Here is a 21,299-nt window from a genome sequence, read left to right on the forward strand (position 1 = left end):
AAACAGACGCGTGCGGGTCGCACGTTGGGGCCTAACGCGCCTTGCAAGCGGCGTGGGGTTTGGCTTGCTCTACCGTACCCGCTCCGCGTGGCCATGAGGGGCTGCAGCCACGGTGCCTGGTACGATACCTGCCCGGTGGAGAAACGTCCACCCGGGGTTCGTTCAACCGCCCGAGTGCGGAGACGCCGACCAGTAGCAGTATCTTGGTCAGGAGGGGCCCAGAGACATTGTGAGGAGCAGAGACCGAAAGGGGGTGTGAGTACTCACCGGGACACACATGTATAAGATGGCCATCTTAATCATAGGGAATTGATTGTGAATTGGGAATTGGTGATGATTATGTATTGTTGATTGTTCGGGGAAAATCTCCGTGGTTGTGTCATTGAAATATTGTTGATGGTTGTGTCATTGAAATTGTTTGGTATCATTACTATTGAAATATATCCTTGAACGTCAGTTGTCTCTTGGGTGAAATTCATATGGCTTGCGTGGCGAAAGCGCATATATAATACAGCTTTCTGGCGAAGTTCCTCTCACGGTCCGGGGGTCACTGAGACCAGGTATTCACCGAGGGGACCACATAACAGAATTGGGGGCTCGTCCAAATTACGATTTGCGGTTTCGCAATTGGGTCTACGTCCGGGATTTAAAATTGTATAAAATAATAAAATAATAATTTTTTATTAATTAAAAATTATTAATTAATTATTAATTGGTAATTTTTTTTTTTGAGAAATTGGGGTAAAGTCTTGCGTGAAGGTTAACAGGTGTTAACGATAGGCACCATGGCGTTTGTGGCACAGAACTTTGGGGTAACCCCGAGTGAGGCACAGTTCCGAGCGTTGCTAAAGTCGGACCTCTTGAAATTGGCCAAACATTTTAACTTGGAGGTCCGAACTAATTTGAGGAAGGCAGAATTGCAGGCCACGGTGATACAATCTATGGTGGGATTAGGAACATGGGACGAGTTAGCCTGGGAGTGGCTACCCGAAGAACCAGAAGACGTTGAGCTCCGGAAACTGGAGTTGCAATTACGGAGCCAGGAACGGATTAAAGAAGAAGAAAGGAAAGCAGAAAAGGAAAGAGCAGAAGAAGAAAGGAAAGCAGAAAAGGAAAGAGCAGAAGAAGAAAGGAAAGCAGAAAAGGAAAGAGCAGAAGAAGAAAGGAAAGCAGAAAAGGAAAGAGCAGAAGAAGAAAGGAAAGCAGAAAAGGAAAGAGCAGAAGAAGAAAGGAAAGCAGAAAAGGAAAGAGCAGAAGAAGAAAGGAAAGCAGAAAAGGAAAGAGCAGAAGAAGAAAGGAAAGCAGAAGAGAGGAGGGAAGAGAAACAAGCAGAGGAAAGGAGAGTGGAACGAGAACTCCAGGAAAGGTTAGAAGACAAAAAAGCAGAGGAAAGGAGAGCTGCAAGGGACCTCGAAGCAGAGGAGAGAAAAGCGGAAAGGGAATTAAAGGAACGTGACATGGAGCTTCAGCAAGAAATCAAATTCAAGGAGCTGGAGTTAATGAGAGAACGGGGAGAGGCACCACCCTTGCTGACGGGGTCGACACCTAACCAGAAAACCTGGGATGTGGGCAGACATGTGAGGCTGGTTCCACCGTTCAGTGAAAAAGAAGTCGCGAAATTTTTTCCACACTTTGAGAAAGTGGCTCGACAATTAAACTGGCCGGAGGAGGCCTGGACCATACTCGTGCAAAGTGTGCTGGTGGGGAAAGCTCAGGAAATTTATTCGGCGCTACCAATGGACCAATGTGCAGATTATGAGGTACTGAAGAAGCACATCCTCAAAGCCTATGAGTTGGTTCCGGAAGCTTAGAGGCAAAAATTCAGGAATGCCAGGAAGAGGGAGAGTGAGACCCATGTGGAGTTTGCCAGAGTGAAAGAAAACATGTTTGATCGGTGGTGTGAGTCAAAAGGAGTCGGGAAAGACTTCGAGACATTGCGGGACTTGATCCTGGTGGAGGAATTCCAGCAGTGTGCCCACGAGGACATCAAAGTGTACCTGCAGGAAAAGAACGTACCAAAGTTGTGGGACGCAGCCACCATGGCAGATGATTATGCCTTAACCCACCGAATAGGGGTCCACGAACCTAACTCCTCGCCTAGATCTCTGCAGGGGAGGTGGGGAACAGCAGGTGCGGAGAACGACCATACATGGCGGCGGCCTCGAGATGATTATGGGGACAACTATGATACCCCACCTGTTCGAAATCGGAGGGATGAGGGCCCAAGACAAACTTATAGTTCGGGGGGCCCGAGGCAGACCACGAGTTTTTCCTCCGGGCCAACTTGCGCTTTTTGCAAGAAACCTGGACACTTGATGTCCAGTTGTTACCGCATGAAAAGCGAAGACCCAGAGCGGAGTCCGACTACTACGACTCCAAACGCAATGGCCATTGTGAGAAATCGCCATCAAAAGGGTTACCAACCATTTATTTCAGAGGGGTTTGTGTCACGGGATGGAGCCTCGACTAACCGGAAACCGGTTAGGATATTGAGGGACACGGGGGCACATCAATCTTTAATGCTTGAAGGCATTTTGCCATGGTCCGAGGAGACGGCAACGGGGGATAGTGTTCGTTTACAGGGGATCGGGGGCGGTGTTAGTGCTCCCCTTCATGTCATCCATTTGGAGTCCGATTTGGTGTCAGGACCGGTCACCGTCGGTTTACAAGCCACGCTTCCTGTAGAGGGTGTATCTGTGGTTATCGGGAATGATTTGGCCGGGGGTCAAGTTTATGGTAACCTGAGGGTTGGTAAAGAGCCCAGCAGGGAAAATAACGCCACACCAGCTCGGGATGGCGACAAAAGGGCCAAGTTATTTGTAGGGGGACTGAACTTCAAAACAGAGGAAGAAGTTCTGACCTCTGTCTTCAACAGATATGGGCCGCTGGTGGAAGTGCAGTTGGTAAGAGACTGGGAAACGCAACAGTCAAGAGGGTTCGGCTTTGTCACGTTTGCCAGCACAAAAGACGCCAGAGAGGCAGAGAAGAATTGGAATGGCAAGGAGTTGGAGGGTCGGACCATAACAGTAGGGAAGGCATTTCGTCGGCGTCGAGAGGGCTACAGGAGAGGACAACTGGGCGGTAGTTTTGGTGGTGGCCGCAATCAATATTATTATGGAGGCTCCCTGAGTTATGGCCGCTCCCGAAGGAAGGATTGGGAAAATGGTGGCCGAGAAGGAGACCGCTATTCAGGGGACTACAGGGACCAGTGGTCCCACCCTAATTATTAGGGAAGTTCTGAGAAGTTGAAGCACTGAAGGCGGCGGAGCCGCCGAGCCAAGATTCCTACACGAATTAACCGTGAACGCCGTTCCTAAAGGCGTCCATGTAGTGAACTTTCATGCACGGACTAACCGTGAACTCCACGTTCCTCAAGGCGCCCATGTAGAGAACTTTCCTGCACGGACTAACCGTGAACTCCGCGTTCCTAAAGGCATCCATGTAGTGAATACTCGGCTTGGCCTCCCGGAAAAAGTGCTATCGAGTTGCTTAACTTTGGATTTTTGATCAACCCCTTAACCTTCATTCCCAAGAAACTGACGGTCAAAGTCAGAGGGTCATGAGATGGAGTTTGATTTGGCAGGGACAATGTCGTTGTTGGTACTTAGTCCAGAGGGAGTAATCTGGAGGGGTTGTGGTGAAATTGTGGTTGCTTTATTTTTAAGTGATCACTGTGCCCGGGGGGAACTGATAATGTGGGGGGGGGGGTTGAGTTATCTGGTTTGTTTCTCCAAATTGGCCGGCAAAGAAAGTTTTCGCTGGGTTCAAACTTTCTTTCTTGAAGGGGGGGAGTGTTACATATTTATGTGAAGGTATGTGAATTACCATTCAGGTTGCTTATCCGTGTGTATTATATTAAGGGTTGTTGTGATTGGAGGGTCAGGAGCCCTTCGGAACAAGTGGCCGGAAACGGAAGTGGCCGGAAACGGAAGTGCCCGAAAATGGAAGAAAAAAGACATGAGGAAAAAGAAGGAGGTTTCGTCTTTCTCGCCCCGCTCCGACAAAAAGGTGGAATCGACCTTGCGCTGCGTGGAAAACAGCGGCGTTCCGAAACCTGCCCGGTGGAGACGTCAAGTTGACTTGGGGCCGTGCATCGACCCCGCGTCTGGAATCGTTCGCAGCACCGTCCAAACAGATGCGTGCGGGTCGCATGTTGGGGCCTAACGCGCCTTGCAAGCGGCGTGGCGTTTGGCTTGCTCTACCGTACCCGCTCCGCGTGGCCACGAGGGGCTGCAGCCACGGTGCCTGGTACGATACCTGCCCGGTGGAGAAACGTCCACCCGGGGTTCGTTCAACCGCCTGAGTGCGGAGACGCCGACCAGTAGCAGTATCTTGGTCAGGAGGGGCCCAGAGACATTGTGAGGAGCAGAGACCGAAAGGGGGTGTGAGTACTCACCGGGACACACATGTATAAGATGGCCATCTTAGTCATAGGGAATTGATTGTGAATTGGGAATTGGTGATGATTATGTATTGTTGATTGTTCGGGGAAAATCTCCGTGGTTGTGTCATTGAAATATTGTTGATGGTTGTGTCATTGAAATTGTTTGGTATCATTACCATTGAAATATATCCTTGAACGTCAGTTGTCTCTTGGGTGAAATTCATATGGCTTGCGTGGCGAAAGCGCATATATAATACAGCTTTCTGGCGAAGTTCCTCTCACGGTCCGGGGGTCACTGAGACCAGGTATTCACCGAGGGGACCACGTAACAGAATGCTTCACCAATATAATCCTTATGTATCCAGTATAAAGTCTGCAATGGAAAAGATGAATTCAGATCACTAAAATTAATTATCACTGCTGATAAAACCCCAGCTGGAGAACAGGAAAGGAGATATAATGCTCCTATTACAGATGAAGTAGAGATATTATTGGTTGGTCAGGAGCATCGCACAAGAGATATTGTCATCGAGCAAAGAGACAGCCGACTGAAAATAATCAACGTAACACACAGAGCCTTTGACTCACTTCAATACCCTTTCCTGTTTTGGAATGGGGAAGATGGCTACCACTTTCAGTATTTCCAGGTAAATCCACAAACTAGAACTCAAACTTCATGGAAGGTTTTGGCTATGAATTTTTATTCGTATAGATTTATGGAAAGAGAACATGAATTCAACACAATACGAAGATCCACATCTCTTTTCTAGTAACTTGCAGTTGATATGTCGGTTAAAATTGAATCGGAAAGATTATTATTTGTTCGGACCCATCAAGCTCAGTTATGAGCAACTGATTACCAAAATCTAAGTGACGCATTTAGAAATGACAAAGATCCAACAACAAAAGTAAAATTAGTAATTCTTCCCTCCAACTTTATTGGTGGACCAAGGTACATGAATGAAAAAATACAAGATGCAATGTGTTACATGAGGAATGATGGAAAACCTGATTTATTCATTACATGCACTTGCAAATCTCAGTGGGCTGAGATTAAAAAAGCACTTATGGCAAATCAAAAGATAGATGAGCGTCGTGATGTAATAGAAGAGTTTTTGGACAAAAAAATCATTGCTTTTATGGATTTGCTCAAGAAAAAACACGTATTTGGAAAAGTAAGATGCCATATGACAACATTTGAATGGCAGAAGAGAGGATTGCCACGTGCCAGTATATCGATTTGGCTACAGGAGAAGATAATGCCCAATGAAATTGATGCTGTAATTTGTGCAGAGTTCCCCAGTAAAGACGAAGATCCATCACTCTATAAAATTATATTGACCAAAATGGTTCATGGACCATGTGGACATATTAATAGAAAGTCACCTTGCATGTGAGCTGGAAATGCACCAAGTACTACCTCAAAGATTTTCGCTTGGAAACCCAATCGGATGGAGATTGATATCCTGTGTACCTGAGGAGAAAGTTGCTGTTGGTGGCATTTAGGTGCTAATGGCTAAACATGTTGTAGACAATCGGTGGATTATACCACACAATCCATGTCTCTCCAGAATGTGCAATGCCTACATCAATGTAGAATTTTACAATTCTGTTAAATCCATAAAGTATGTCTGTTAATATGTAAATAAAGGTCAAGATATGGCTGTATTTTCATTAGGCAGAGATGGACAAGACCACTATGATGAGACCTATGCATATCAGAATGCTCGATATGTAAGCACAAATGAAGCACTCTGGAGAATCTTTGGCTTTCCCATCCATGAGCATCATCCAACCATTCAGAAACTTCAAGTTCATCGAGAAAATGATCAGGGGATTTATTATAACTCAAGCACTGCAGCACAAAAAGCCCAAGAGGCCCACATTATAACTCTTACAGCTTATTTCCTGCTTTGGAGAGAAGATAATTTTGCTCAGACACTCATTTACAATGAGGTTCCAAAATATTTCACCTGGGCTGCTGGTGGCAGAAAGTGGAAAAGGAAAGTTCAAGGCAATCCTGTAGAAGGTTATCCAGGGGTAAAGTCTAAATATGCCCTTGGAAGGGTGCACACAATACATCCAAATATGGGTGAAGTCTTCCATATGAGGCTGTTACTTCATACTCTTCATGGTCCAAAGTCTTTTGAAGATTTGAAGACATACAGGGATAGGATTGGTGATACCTTCAAGGAGGCCTGTTTATTAAATGGCTTACTGGAAGATGACCTACACTGGAAACAAACTCTTGAAGAAGCTGTGATTAGTCGCTCTCCTAGACGACTGCGACATTTATTTGCCATTCTCATAACACAGTGTGCCCTAACTGAACCCCAACAACTACGGAATTATCATAAAGAGAGCCTGTCTGAGGATACCTCACACAGAATTCAAAGAGAATCTCATGATTGAGAAATGACTTATCGTAATGAAATTTTCAATGAAGCTCTCATGATGATTGAAGACAAAGTTATGGATTTCAGAGGACATGATCTGAATCATTATGGACTTCAAAGACCTCATATAACAACATGTGAATTAACGAGAGAAATGTTAAAGGAGATACATTATGACAAAGAAGAACTTGCACAGTTTGTTCAGGAGAATGAAAAAGCTTTTGCATAGCCAAGCATCCATGAATAGGAAAATCATGGAGGTTATTGATGGTAATGAAAGATGACTGTTTTTCATAGATGCACCTGGTGGTACAGGTAAAACTTTCATTTTAACGTTAATCCTAGCAAAGGTAAGATCACAGGGGCATATTGCACTGGCAGTTGCATCTTCAGGAATTGCATCTACTCTCTTGCCTGGTGGTAGGACAGCTCATTCCACATTCAAACTATCACTCAACACTCAAAATAAGGAGACACCAACATGCAATATTGACAAAGGCTCTGCAAAGGGCAATGTCTTGAGAGATCCAATGTTATCATCTGGGACGAGTGCACTACGTCACACAAAAAAAAGTCTTCAGGCATTCGATAATACACTCCAATACTTAAAAGAAAGTAGTCATGCTATGGGAGGAACTCCACTGATTCTTTCTGGGGTTTTCTGACAAATTCTCTTCGTTATACCAAGAGGAACTGAAGCAGATGAAATTCAAGGAAGTCTGAAGGCATCTCCTCCTTGGGGTAAAGTTGTGTCATTTACATTGACAGTGAATATGAGAGTTCATCTTTAAGAGGAGGAGGATGTTGGCAATTTTGCCAAATTACTCCTTGATATTGAAGATGGCAATATTCCATTAGCTCCCAATTCCAACCAAATTACAATCGCAAATGGATGTGGAATTAATGTAAAAGATGAAGAAGAACTTAACAGTAATGTCTTCCCAACTATTAAGCAATATTACAAGACATTGATTGGCTTTGTGTAAGGGTAATCTTAGGTCCCAAGAATTCTGATGTAGAAAAGATAAATATACAACTGATAAAATAAATTCCAGGAAAAGAAGCGTCACGTAAGTAGACACTGTACCAAATGATGATGATGCTTCACAATATCCCGCAGAGTTTCTCAAGTCTTTGACACCACCAGGAATGCCACACCATATTTTAATCTTGAAAGTTGGTATTGCAATCATTCCAGTGAAAAATCTCGATGCACCAAGATGATGCAATGGGACAAGATTGGGAATAAAGAAGATGCTGCCACATGTCTTAGAGGCCACAATAACAACAGGGAAATATAAGGGTGAAGAAGTATTCATACCAAGAATTCCAATGATCCCATCAAATTATCCATTTCTGTTTGAGAGATTGCAACTTCCAATAAAAGTTTGTTTTTCAATCTCTATAAATAAAGCACAAGCACAGACCCTTACAGTTGCAGGCCTCCATCTGAAGTTATCCTGCTTTTCACATGGTCAGGTGTATGTTGCATGTTCGAGAGTAAGATCGCCAAGAGATTTCTATATTTTGCCCCAAGAAGGTTGAATAACTACCAACATAGTCAACAAAGAAACAATCTCAACACCAACAAAAAATATGCTTGAGCTTATGTAAAATTATTGTAGCTACCAGTAATGTTTCTGAAATAAAGTTATTTTAAGATAATTTACATGGCAGATAGTGTGATGTTGATAACATGAGTTTTACTTCACTTATGGTGTGGAATAAACTCACTTGAAAACAATGTCCATGTCAGATAATGTTTTAATTAAGCTTGTGATGTGCAGATAGATATATGTCATCTCGATTTAATTCTAATCTCTCATCCTCTAGACACAGGACTGGTAACTCAGATGTGAAAAAGAACTCTTCATTTAACCCTTTAACATGATTCCTGAAGGAGTCACGTGACCTCTCAATTGCGCTGATCATTCAAAAACCAAAATAGTACAAACACAACCAATACATCGATTTAAAAGTAATTTTGGTGCTCATCTAACATCACTCTCAAGGGTAAAAAAAAGTTGTTTGTAGAAAAAAGGTGACCACTTAGCTAACTTTACAAAACATTCACCTTCAAATATACACACAAAATACATCATCATGAACGAGGGTAGATCCTCATATACAATGCCAGCCACAAACCCACGTGCCACCATCTACAAGCCACCACATGCCAACGGGTAAACCTCCATCATCTACCTCACTCACAATAAGGTGAGTTTTTGTGTTTGTTTGTGACCTTACTGCTTTGAGCTCCCAAGGTGAATCACAACGAAACCTTCCACAATGAGACTTTTTACAACAATGCACCTGAATAGGGGTTTTAAACAGTCATGAGGACGTCATTTGGCCCATTATTTCCGTGGTGCACTCCCGAGTTAATCTATTTACGAACCCGAGGTAATTTCTTGACTTCACCTTCACTCTTACAAACCCTTTCCACCCCTTAGACCCCCGACACCCATCAAGCAGTACTTCGGAGGTACAACAAGCACGGATTGGAAATCTTCACTGATGGAATGGAATGAGGTTGTCGAGGTTACCAGCTCCACCAATTGTGACATATGCTCACTGAATATTTACATTGAATTCTTGTTTCTACCAATACACACTCCAACGTTAATTTCTCACTTCAGGTCAGACATCTACGAACCCCCTTCATTGACGGGTATCTTCCCTAGAATGCCCAATAACACAGCCAGTGCATTTGTGCTTTTGGGACCTCTCTTTATTGCGAAACCCTTCACAAAATTAGGCTTCAAGAAAAACATAAGCAGGAGACTTCTTCTGATTAACAATTTTACAACAAGAGTGTTCTCCCCACATCACACATATCAATCACACATGGACTGCAGCAAAGATGGAGCAACAATTGATGTCCAAACTGCCATGGAAAGATGCCATCTGGGCATAACCAAAAGGGACAAGAAAAACAACCAAATCAGACAGAAAACAAAATTCCTAAACACTCGTCACAATCAAAAACCTCAAATGGAACTTGGCTGGATACATGGCAAGTGCAGAAACAGAAATTAAAAACTGGAAACCAAAGAAAAACCCTGAAAGAAATACAATGAGATCCAAAATCAGATTGAGAGATTAAGTTCTGTTACCATTTGGGGTTATGGCATCAATTTTTCAATAATTCTCTATTATGGGAATATGGAGAACCAGATTAAGAAATTTAATATTTTTTTAAGCTGTCATTTTTAAAATCCTATTTACCTCATTTTCCATATCCTGGTATTTCAGATTTCAGCTCTCCTGTATGGATCTTCACATGTGATCTCAAACTGCCTTTTGAGAGAAACCTTTATCACATATCGAGCATTTGTGCGGTCGATCTCCTGTATGGATCCTCATATGTAATTTAAAATTTCTGTTATGAGAGAAACCTTTACCACATATCGAGCATTTGTGCGGTCGATCTCCTGTATGGATCCTCATATGTAATTTCAAATTGATGTTTTGAGAGAAATTTTTGTCACATATCGAGCATTTGTGGGGTCGCTCTCCTGTGTGGATCCTCAAATGTGATTTCAAACTGTCGCTATAAGAGAAACCTTTATCACATATCGAACATTGGTAAGGTTGCTCTCCTGTATGGATCCTCATATGTAATTTCAAATTGCTGTTCTGAGAGAAACCTTTATCACATATCGAGCATTGGTAAGGTTGCTCTCCTGTATGGATCCTCATATGTGATTTGGAATCGCGTTTTTGAGAGAAACATTTGTCACATATCGAGCATTTGTGCGGTCGCTCTCCTGTATGGATCTTTATAGGTGATTTCAAATTGCTGTTATGAGAGAAACCTTTCTCACATATCACGCATTTGTGAGGTCGTTCTCCTGTATGGATCTTTATATGTGATTTCTAACTGTCGCTACGAGAGAAACCTTTATCACATATCGAACATTGGTAAGGCTGCTCTCCTGTATGGATCCTCATATGTGATTTCAAATCGCGTTTTTTAGAGAAACATTTGTCACATATCGAGCATTTGTGAGGTCGCTCTCCTGTATGGATCTTTATATGTGATTTCAAATTGCTGTTATGAGAGAAACCTTTATCACATATCGAGCATTTGTGAGGTCGTACTCCTGTATGGATCTTTATATGTGATTTCAAATTGCTGTTATGAGAGAAACTTTTATCACATATCGAGCATTGGTAAGGTTGCTCTCCTGTATGGGTCCTCATATGTGATTTCAAATCGCGTTTTTGAGAGAAACATTTGTCACATATCGAGCATTTGTGAGGTCGCTCTCCTGTATGGATCCTCATATGTAATTTCAAACTGTTGTTACAAGAGAAACCTTTATCACATATCGAGCATCTGTAAGGTCGCTCTCCTGTATGGATCCTCATATGTAATTTCAAATTGCTGTTTTGAGAGAAACCTTTATCACATATCGAGCATTTGTGAGGTTGCTCTCCTGTATGGATCCTCATATGTGATTTCAAATTACCTTTTCGAGAGAAACCTTTATCACAGGCAGAGCACTTGTGGGGGCGTTTTCCAGTGTGGATCCTCATGTGCATTTTGATGTTACTCGTTGAAGCAAAATCCATTCTGCACACATTACACTTGTAACGTTTTCGCCTTTCCAGAGCCTTTTTATGTTTGTTTAATTTAATGTTAATCTTGGTGTTGCGAGGATCAGACATGCACTTGCATTTTATTCGAAATGAGTCTTGATCTCGTGATTTCTTCTTCAGAAAAGGCTTCTTCTTCAATGTCAAGCTGCGACTGGACCTTATTGGTCCCATATTCCTTCTGGATTGTTCTACAGAAACAAAGAACACATTTCCTTTTTTTCGTTCAAAAACAAAATATTTAACTCTTTTCCAAAAATTATATGTTTTGTATATGTTAATTATAAAATATATATGTCAATGTTTTACATTTTCACTCACCAGTTGCAAAACACGAAGCACTTCCGTTTGTCATGTGAATATCATCTGAACCTTCCTTTGCAGAAGAACATTTTGAATCTTCTGTTAAAGATGAATCGTTGTCGTGTTGTCTGCCTTCCATATTTACAGGAAAGACATCACCTGTGCACAAATCAGTGTCAGGCTTTTGCAGAGAAATGAAATTGAGGACCATCTAGAGAGCTCATATAACATGTTACGTCATGGAATGTCCACTTCAATTCGAATATAATAATGAAATTAAAGATTGTTAAGAAGAAAAATTCCGGATATTAAGCGTCATTGAAGCAGTCTTATACATCACCCTTGTTCACCCCCTATTTAACATGTCCAAGTATCACTACATTGGAGTATAGCGGAAGCAACAAGAAGACGATTTGTGTTCGACAGTGTTCAATTATTTAATTCAATATAAATAAAACGAAGATTGTAAAATTCATTTTAAAAATATTCTGGAATTTACTTGCGTTGCACAGTGTCCATTGCATCACTCTATCTAACACATTACATTGGTTATTTGTGCCTGTTCTTTGTATCCTTTATGATGTCATTATAAACAGTACTTTTCCGGTTTGGAATGATTTTCAATTTTGTTTGACTGCCATGTAGGCAAAGTGAAAATATTGTTGTAGACATAAGGTTTGGCGTGCTTCAGAAGTGGGACTTCTCAGACTCTCTCCGACCTCTGGACCTGGAAAGCCGCCGTACTATGGATAGCTTCGCGGCCTCATGGGATGTTAAGCAACTACTGACACAGATTGAGACCACCAAACCTGGCAACACAATTGATCTCGGCAGGCGATCCTTTCATGGCATGAACAGGCAGGCAGCTTCTCCTCGGGTGCCCAGCATATTCAAACTGCAGCGATTTCTCTGGAATCCCAGCTTTTCAGCCAATTCCACACTCAATATTCAATCCCTTGTAAGCCTCCCTCTGTGGGAAAGTTTGGTGGCACATCCATAGCCTGCCAATTGATTTAATTTATGGCATTGACATTCGGCAGATTTCCTAAGTGTTCTCCACATCCACTGCTCATGCTACGGAACCTCCAGACGTCATATGCATACATGCAGCCACGTATCTTTCACCACACCCACTCTCGCACCGTCGTACATCCCCAAACCATGCATGCTTACATGCTGCCTCGGAAACAAGTGCACACAACTTACACACACTGGCCGTCTCACAATCTCGCGTACACCATTTATTCACACGATCCACACCACAGTCAATCTCACTCCATTCACACACATGGGTCATGGTGTGTCACTCAATAAATGCTAAACAATGGCACTGATCATTATGAACAAGAGCATTTACTTGAGGCACGGATGAATGAATATGAATGAATGAATGAATGAATGAATGAGGAACGGATCCACAAACATATTTCCGACACCGTCAAGATGGCGTCCCCGGCCATCTCTCCCACAATCCCATCCCGCTTAAATCATCATCCCTTCCCAGCAATCCCTAAACATCCGGAAATTCACCAACAACAACAACAACAACCACAAACTCAGAAATAATCAAGCACATAAGAAAGAACACAACATTATCTCCCCTCTCCCGCAAAGTGCAGGTATGGAATGAGTTCACAAAATCCTGAAAACGACTGGGGTGCTGGCGGGCTTTCCGAGGTCGTGGCAGTACCCCCAAAGGTTCAAGTCCTTCTTCTATATCAGCCGTATCACCTGTATTGGTGGGGCACATACCAACTCCCACCTGGCTGGAAGGCTGGGTCACAGGGGCAGCCACTTTCCTTCGTCTGCTGGCGTGCCACCGAGACCCATCCTGAAGCTGGGAATTCACTGGTCCAAGCTGTCGGCTCACAAGAGGTGTGGAGGACCAGAATGATTGCATGTTGTTTTTCCGATGAGGATATTTAACTCTGACCCAATGATGAACCTGTATCGCACGAAGCTTTGATCTGTGCACTCCGTCAAAGTGTTGCTTCATGTGCTGCTGGCTCAGCTTTACTGCAATGCTGGCAGTAGGTGAGGGGAAGCAAGACCCCATGGGTCGAAGCCTGTGCATCGGCAGCAATAACTCACATTATGTCATTAACATTGCTGGTGAGGCACCTGTGGTGGTGTGCTTAATTGCCCTGTAGTTCTTGAGGGTCTTTCGTAGGGCTGTTTTAAATGCACAACCTTGAGCTAGGTGTGCTGGAATTCCATTCTTGAGGGTTTCGTTAAACCTTTCCACCCCTCCATTGGCCTGTGGGTGATACACGGCCGTGCGGATATGTTTAATTCCATTGACGCTAAGATACGTGGTGAACTCAGCTGAAATGAACCGGAGGCCATTATCTGTGGTAATGACCTGTGGCACCCCACAACGAGCTATCAGTGTGTCCAGGATGTGGATAATGTTCTGGGAGGTAACTGATCCCACAGGAACAAACTCAAGCCACTTTGAATGTAAATTGTATGCGACCACCAGATAGCGCTGATGGTGAGGGACATCACAAATTTCTCCACAAATGTCTCGTTGTAGGCGTTCCCAAGGGTTAGTCAGCCAGAGAACTGGCTGCAATGGAGGCGATATGGGCTGTCCAGCTTTGCCACTGATGAAACAAGCTGTACCATCCTTTACCAATGTTTCAATGCCATGGTCGATGCTGGGCCACCACACCAGGTCACGGCAACGTTGCTTTACCTTAACCACGCCCAAGTGACCCTCCTGAGCCACACTCAACACTTGTGCTCGCAGCATACTTGGCACCACTGTGCGGCGTTCTCGTGCCACACAAAAATCGTTCCAACAGGATAGCTCGTCTTTCACCGGAGAAAACGGTATCAGTTCGTCTGCTACTCTGGCCAGCCATCCCTCTGTAATATAGGAGCACAGGGTACTGAGAAGAGAGTCCTCCTTAGATGCCTGCTCGAGCTCGGGAAGGGATACCACATCATGTTGGGGTCCATGCAACAGTTGTATTACATCCTGCTCTGTGTCTTCTTGTTCAGAACAAGTGTGAGCATCCATAACTGATCTGGATAAGTGGTCCGCCACGGTATTGTGACGTCCAGGTGTGGACTGAAGCTGGAAATTGTACTGCTGGAGTCGGTCCGACCACCAGTACAATCAGAGTGGCTTGTTTCCTGTGCCTGATGTGGACATCAAAGCCGTGAGTGCCTTGTGATCTGTTCAGAGTGTAAAAGGCTGACCGTACAGGTACAGATGCCAGCGTTTGCATGCCAATACACAGGCCAATGCCTCTGCCTCTCTCTCTGCCTCTCTCTCTGCCTCTCTCTGCCTCTCTCCTTTGCATGCCAAAGGTTCCTCCGGGAACCCCTTTTCTACAATGCCCTCTTTCCTGCTATTCCTCGCTCACGTGCCTTTGTGCAACGTTTTGTGAGTGCTGGCGTGAAAACGACTCGGGACCTTCGTGACTGTAACAGGAACAGTTGGTTCTCCGCAGGACATCTTCAAGTAAGAACTGGCATCAGATCTTTGAGGAGCGTAGCCAAGGTCCTACAGGAAATCCTGTGTGTTTTTAGGCACCTGGGCCTGAGCTCAACCGCCAACAATGGTGACCACCGTACACCACCACAGATCTGTGCTAGCTCTAGCCTGCCAGCTGATAGCACCACAACATCTATCTTGCTATCCTCATCGCCACTTTCCAGCAAGGATAAAAAGAGACTGTATCGTTTGTGTATCTCAGTTCGGTTTCCCTCGTTACAGCCTCTTTCTTTTGGGGCTCGATGGAAAGAGAAACTGCCTTCTGGGTCTCCCTCCCATCCGCAATGGTCTGCAATGTATGTTTCACCGATTGTTAAAAGGACTGGTGATATTGCTTGGAGACTCGCCCATATGGTGTTGCCCTCCAATGTTTTATTACATCGTTTTAATGAGGATAATTCAGTGGAATGCCCCTTTTGTATGATTTCTGAAGACCTTTTCCATGCTTACGTAGATTGTGCAAGACTCTTTCCCTTCTTTGGTTTTTTATCAACTTTTTTTAATCGTATGAACTTTTCTTTTTCTACACATGTTTTTATCTTTGGAACACCACTTAGTTATAAAAAACGCTCTGAGACTGCTCTTGCTAATTTCTTAATTTCTATTGGAAAATTAGCAATCTACAAAACAAGAAAAGCAAAGCTCCTGGCAAATGCTGATATTTTATGTGATGTGGTAATTGTGTTTAAGGCTCTAGTCATGGCAAGGTTACGCATGGAATTTTCTTTTTTCCAAATGAAAGATGATTTACAAACCTTTGTGGAAAAATGGTGTGCAAAGGGTGGGTTTTGTAAACTTGATCATGGTTTGTTAAGTTTTTTATTTTAGTGTTTGGTGTTTTTATTGTTGTTGTTTGGCTGCACATGTTTTGAATTGTGGTGACTTTATTATTTGCATGACTTGTATGGGTTTCTTACCTTTATAATAAAAGAGCTTCAAAAGTCTCTGCCTCTCTCTCTGCCTCTCTCTCTCTGCCCCTCTCTCTCTGCCCCTCTCTCTGCCCCACTCTCTCTGCCTCTCTCTCTCTGCCTCTCTCTCTCTGCCTCTCTCTCTCTGCCTCTCTCTCTCTGCCTCTCTCTCTCTGCCTCTCTCTCTCTCTGCCTCTCTCTCTCTGCCTCTCTCTCTGCCTCTCTCTGCCTCTCTCTCTGCCTCTCTCTCTCTCTCTCTCTCTCTCTCTCAGAATATTTTTGCTCCATGGGACTCAAGGCACGGGATGCAAAAGCGATGGGTTTCTCCACGCCACCCTGCACCTGGGACAAAATAGCCCCCAACGCCGTTGTCGAAGCATCACAAGTGACCAATGTGGCACTGTTGATGTCAAAATGAGCAAGAAGAGGGGCTGTAGTGAGCTGAGCTTTCAACCTGTATATGGCTGCTTGACAGGATGGGGTCCAATTCCAGGAGGTTTCCTTCCGAAGAAGCTGACATAATGGTGCAGTGATGGCTGAGTACTGTGGCAAGAACCGGGTGTCGTAGGCCGCCATGTCCAGGAAGGAGGCCAGCTGAGAAACAGACTGAGGCTCAGGGATGCGGTGAAACACTTCCACATTGGACTGGAGAGGGGAAATCCTGTGAGGTGACAGCTTAAATTCCACAAACTCTATTTTGGGTACCGCAAAAACACATTTGTTGCCATTCAGTGTTAAGTTGTGCTGAGCAAGTTTCTGGAGCACTTGGACCAAGTGTTCATCATGTACTGAGGTGTTGGGTCCATGTACCACTTTGTCATTTAAGTACAAGGACATGCCTGGGATGCCAGCGAAGATGGATGACATAATCTTTTGAAAACAGCTGGGTGTGTAGCATAAGTCAACAGGATGTTGTGATGACAAGGAGTCAGGATGGTGTGATGACACAGTGTCAGGATGGCCGAGTGGTCTAAGGCCCTGCGTTCAGGTCGCAGTCTTTTCTAGAGGCATGGGTTCAAATCCCACTCCTGACATGATTATTATTTTTAACAACCTCGAGACGTCATCGTTCATCCCAAAGACCTTGAGGAAATTGAAGAACATTTGCACATTGACTCATTAAATTGGAAAACCAACTATTTTTGAGGTCAAAAGGTCAAAGGTAAACTCAAGGTCAAACCTCTAAAATCATCAATTTTCATCTGAAAAATCATCGCTTCACATCCTGTTAATCCGAGCTTTGATCAAGATCGTCAATTTTAATGTTGATGAAATGGACAATTTGATGGATCAATTGCAACCTTTTTGGGGCGGTGGGGGTGGCTTTTGCAAGTGTCGTGCTCTGCCTGACGTCTTCTTTTTATAATTAGTCGTTTGTGTCTGCTGCGGGTGTGCACCTTGTCTTTCTCAAAATAATTTTCACTCCACGATGAATAATTATACTTTCCATAATTCTGACATTTCCTGAGACTAGAAAGTCAGGATGGCCAAGCGGTCCAAGCCACTGCGTTGAGGTTGCAGTCTCCTCTGGAGGCATGGTGTTCGAATCCCACTCCTGACATGATTATTTTTTTTAACAACCTCGAGACGTCATCGTTCATCCCAAAGACTTTGAAGAAATTGAAGAACATTTACACATTGAGTCACTAAATTGGAAAACCAACTATTTTTGAGGTCAAAAGGCCAAAGCTAAACTCAAGTTCAAACCTCTAAAATCATCAATTTTCATCTGAAAAATCGTCACTTTACATCCTGTTCACCCGAGCTTTGATCAAGATCGTCAATTTTTATCTTGATGAAATGGACAATTTGATGGATCAATGGCAACCTTTTTTGGGGCGGTGGGGGTGGATTTTGCAAGTATCGTGCTCTGCATGGTGTCTTCTTTTTAAAATTAGTCGTTTGGGTCTGCTGCGGGTGTGTAACTTGTCGTTCTCAAAATAATTTTCACTCTACTCTGAATAATTATACTTTCCATAATTCTGACGCTTAATGAGACTATGTAGTCAGGGTGGCCGAGCGGTCTAAGGTGCTGCATTAAGGTCACAGTCTCCTATGGAGGCGTGGGTTCGCAATCCCACTCCTGACCTGATTGTTTTGACACTCTCAATGACGTTGTCGTTGGAGTGTCTCCTCTGAGTGTGCGAGGTCAGTGTTTTGAGTCCTGGCTGAGTCAGCCCAAGCAAGATTGAAAGAGTTTGTGCTGCTTCCTTGCTTGACGCTCAGCATTTTAAAAAGAATGGAGCACGGACAAACAACCATTGGCTGGTAATAATAGTGCAACCTGTATTGCTTTATGCTTTGTTCAGTCAGTAAGTTTTCGCTCTCCCGCTCTCTCTGTGCTAATAAACATTTTGTTCATAAAAACCTGTACATGGTTATTAGTCCCCGACCGGTGCACACCGTAGGGGACTGGAGGTTTGCACTCCGTCCCTCCGTCTCTCAGTCTGTCGGCCCATCAGTCCGTCACGCAAGGAACAGCTTTCTGCACTTTTTTCCTATACTCTTAATGCTTATGATTTCAAACTTGGTAGATGGTTTCCTCATGATAATTTGGAGATCATGTTCGAACTTCACGACGTTTCGATCATTTTTGACAAAGTTATGGCACTTTGAACTTTGGGGATTTCTCCAACAGTTTTCCAGACTATAATTTGAGTGCGGCAATTCATAATACTGTCTTCTGTGACAGTGCCACCCAATGCCGGGAGGGGACATGCATTGCATCGCAATACTCAGAATGCTTGTTCACTTTGTCATTCAGCGTGATGGAATGGGCTTAAAAAAATCCGGCAATGGACCGATTGGGAAACGCATTTAATGCGCCGTTCAAAAATGACGTAACACGTTTCTGGGTCTTGATTAAACCGAACTAATAATTTAACACTCGACACAAAGCCAATGGAAACGTGATGAAGCAAAGCTGGGCAGTCCATAATCATCAGAGGCCTGTGTTGGCCGAATGCACTCATCCCTGCACGAAACAAGATGGCGACCACTTCACTTCGTCTTGGCACTATGGTGGGTGGAGTCAAGCGTTAGATGTGGGTGTGGTCCGGCAGCTGTCCAGCCAATGGTTGCACATTTCAAAAATCGACCCCCAACAAGAATTCAAATAACAGCAGCAACAACAGCAACCATTTTGAATTTTTTTGTGAATTTTCCAACATTGTTTTCTTTATTTTGAAAGATTATTTCCAAACAATGCTGAACATGCATCATCTGGTCAAAGTGATGTTAAACTTGTTTCTCTGTAAACAACATGAATGTATTTTTCTCTATCCTTTTGAAATTTTTTTTGAATCAACAGGATGTTGTGATGACAAGGAGTCAGGATGCTGTGATGACAAGGAGTCAGGATGCTGTGATGACAAGGAGTCAGGATGCTGTGATGACAAGGAGTCAGGATGTTGTGATGACAAGGAGTCAGGATGTTGTGATGACAAGGAGTCAGGATGTTGTGATGACAAGGAGTCAGGATGTTGTGATGACAAGGAGTCAGGATGTTGTGATGACAAGGAGTCAGGATGTTGTGATGACAAGGAGTCAGGATGTTGTGATGACAAGGAGTCAGGATGTTGTGATGACAAGGAGTCAGGATGTTGTGATGACAAGGAGTCAGGATGTTGTGATGACAAGGAGTCAGGATGTTGTAATGACATGGTGTCAGGATGGCCGAGCAGTCTGAGGTGCTGCGTTCAGGTCGCAGTCTCTTCTGGAGGCGTGGGTGTCAAATCCCACTCCTGACATGATTATTATTTTTAACAACCTCGAGACGTCATCGTTCATCCCAAAGAATTTGAGGAAATTGAAGAACATTTGCACATTGAGTCACTAAATTGGAAAACCAACTATTTTTGAGGTCAAAAGGTCAAAGGTAAACTCAGGGTCAAATCTCTAAAATCATCAATTTTCATCTGAAAAATCGTCACTTCACACCCTGTTAACCCGAGCTTTGATCAAGATCGTCAATTTTAATCTTGATGAAATGGACAATTTGATGGATCAATGGCAACCTTTTTGGGGGCGGTGGGGGTGGATTTTGCAAGTGTCCTGCTCTGCATGGCGTCTTCTTTTTATAATTAGTCGTTTGGGTGTGCTGCGGGTGTGTAACTTGTCTTTATCAAAATAATTTTCACTCTACTCTGAATAATTATGCTTTCCATAATTCTGACGCTTTATGAGACTATGTAATCAGGGTGGCCGAGCGGTGTAAGGCGCTGCGTTCAGGTCGCAGTCTCCCCTGGAGGCGTGGGTTCGAATCCCACTCCTGACATGATTGTTTTGACACTCTCAATGACGTCGTGGTTGGAGTGTCCTCTCTGAGTGTGCGAGGTCAGTGTTTGGAGTCCTGGCTGAATCAGCCCAAGCAAGTTTAAAAGAGTTTGTGCTGCTTCCTTGCTTGACGCTCAGCATTTTAAACGAATAGAACACGGACAAACAACCATTGTCTGATAATAATAGTGCAAGCTGTATTTCGTTATGGTTTATTCAGACAGTAAGTTTTCGCTCTCCCTGTGCTAATAAACATTTTGTTCATAAAAACCTGTACATGGTTATTAGTCCCAGACCGTTGTGCACCGTGGGGGACTGGAGGTTTGCACTCCGTCCCTCTGTCTGTCAGTCTGTCGGTCCGTCAGTCCATCACGCAAAGAACAGTTTTCCAGACTTTCCCATGGAATGGGCTTTAACAAATCCGGCAATGGGCCGATTGGGAAACGCATATATGGCGCAGTTCAAAAATTACGCAACACGTTTCTGGGTCTTGATTAAACCGAACTAATAATATCGGCCACAATATCACCGACATCATATAAAGCTGGAGGCATTAAATGCTGTATATTTATGCTCCGCCCATGTTTGCCTCATGCATATCATGCTCCACCCATGTTTTCCTCATCACATATTCAATTCATGCTCCACCCATGTGTTGCGTCATCGGTACGTCGTCATCTTCGCGTCATATCCGTTGAAGTGGCTGCTGCTGATTATTTCGCTTTGGACGGTGGATTTATGTGATGAAAGTTTGGTTTTTACCGTCGCACTTGGAGTGTTTTATAATGAAGCAAAAGTGATTTAAAACCTCTGAGCGTTGGTGAGCCGCCTGAAACGTTCCTTGTTCAAAATAATCGACACGAGGGCCGTCCCGGGATATTCAGAGGTTATAGTTATAATTGATCAAAAATCCAGAGGGGTAGGGA

General features: G+C 43.7%; 2 non-coding genes across 2 annotated transcripts; both read left to right on the forward strand.

Moving 5' to 3' along the window:
* Positions 1 to 17,049: 17,049 nt before the first annotated feature.
* TRNAL-CAG (transfer RNA leucine (anticodon CAG)) lies at positions 17,050 to 17,132 on the forward strand. The gene has a single exon. It is a non-coding gene; the product is annotated as a tRNA-Leu (tRNA).
* A 3,159-nt stretch (positions 17,133 to 20,291) lies between these two features.
* TRNAL-CAA (transfer RNA leucine (anticodon CAA)) lies at positions 20,292 to 20,374 on the forward strand. The gene has a single exon. It is a non-coding gene; the product is annotated as a tRNA-Leu (tRNA).
* Positions 20,375 to 21,299: the final 925 nt, after the last annotated feature.

Source organism: Myxine glutinosa, chromosome 1, assembly GCF_964187855.1.
Source record: "Myxine glutinosa chromosome 1, kmMyxGlut1.1, whole genome shotgun sequence".
NCBI classification, from domain to species: domain Eukaryota; kingdom Metazoa; phylum Chordata; class Myxini; order Myxiniformes; family Myxinidae; genus Myxine; species Myxine glutinosa.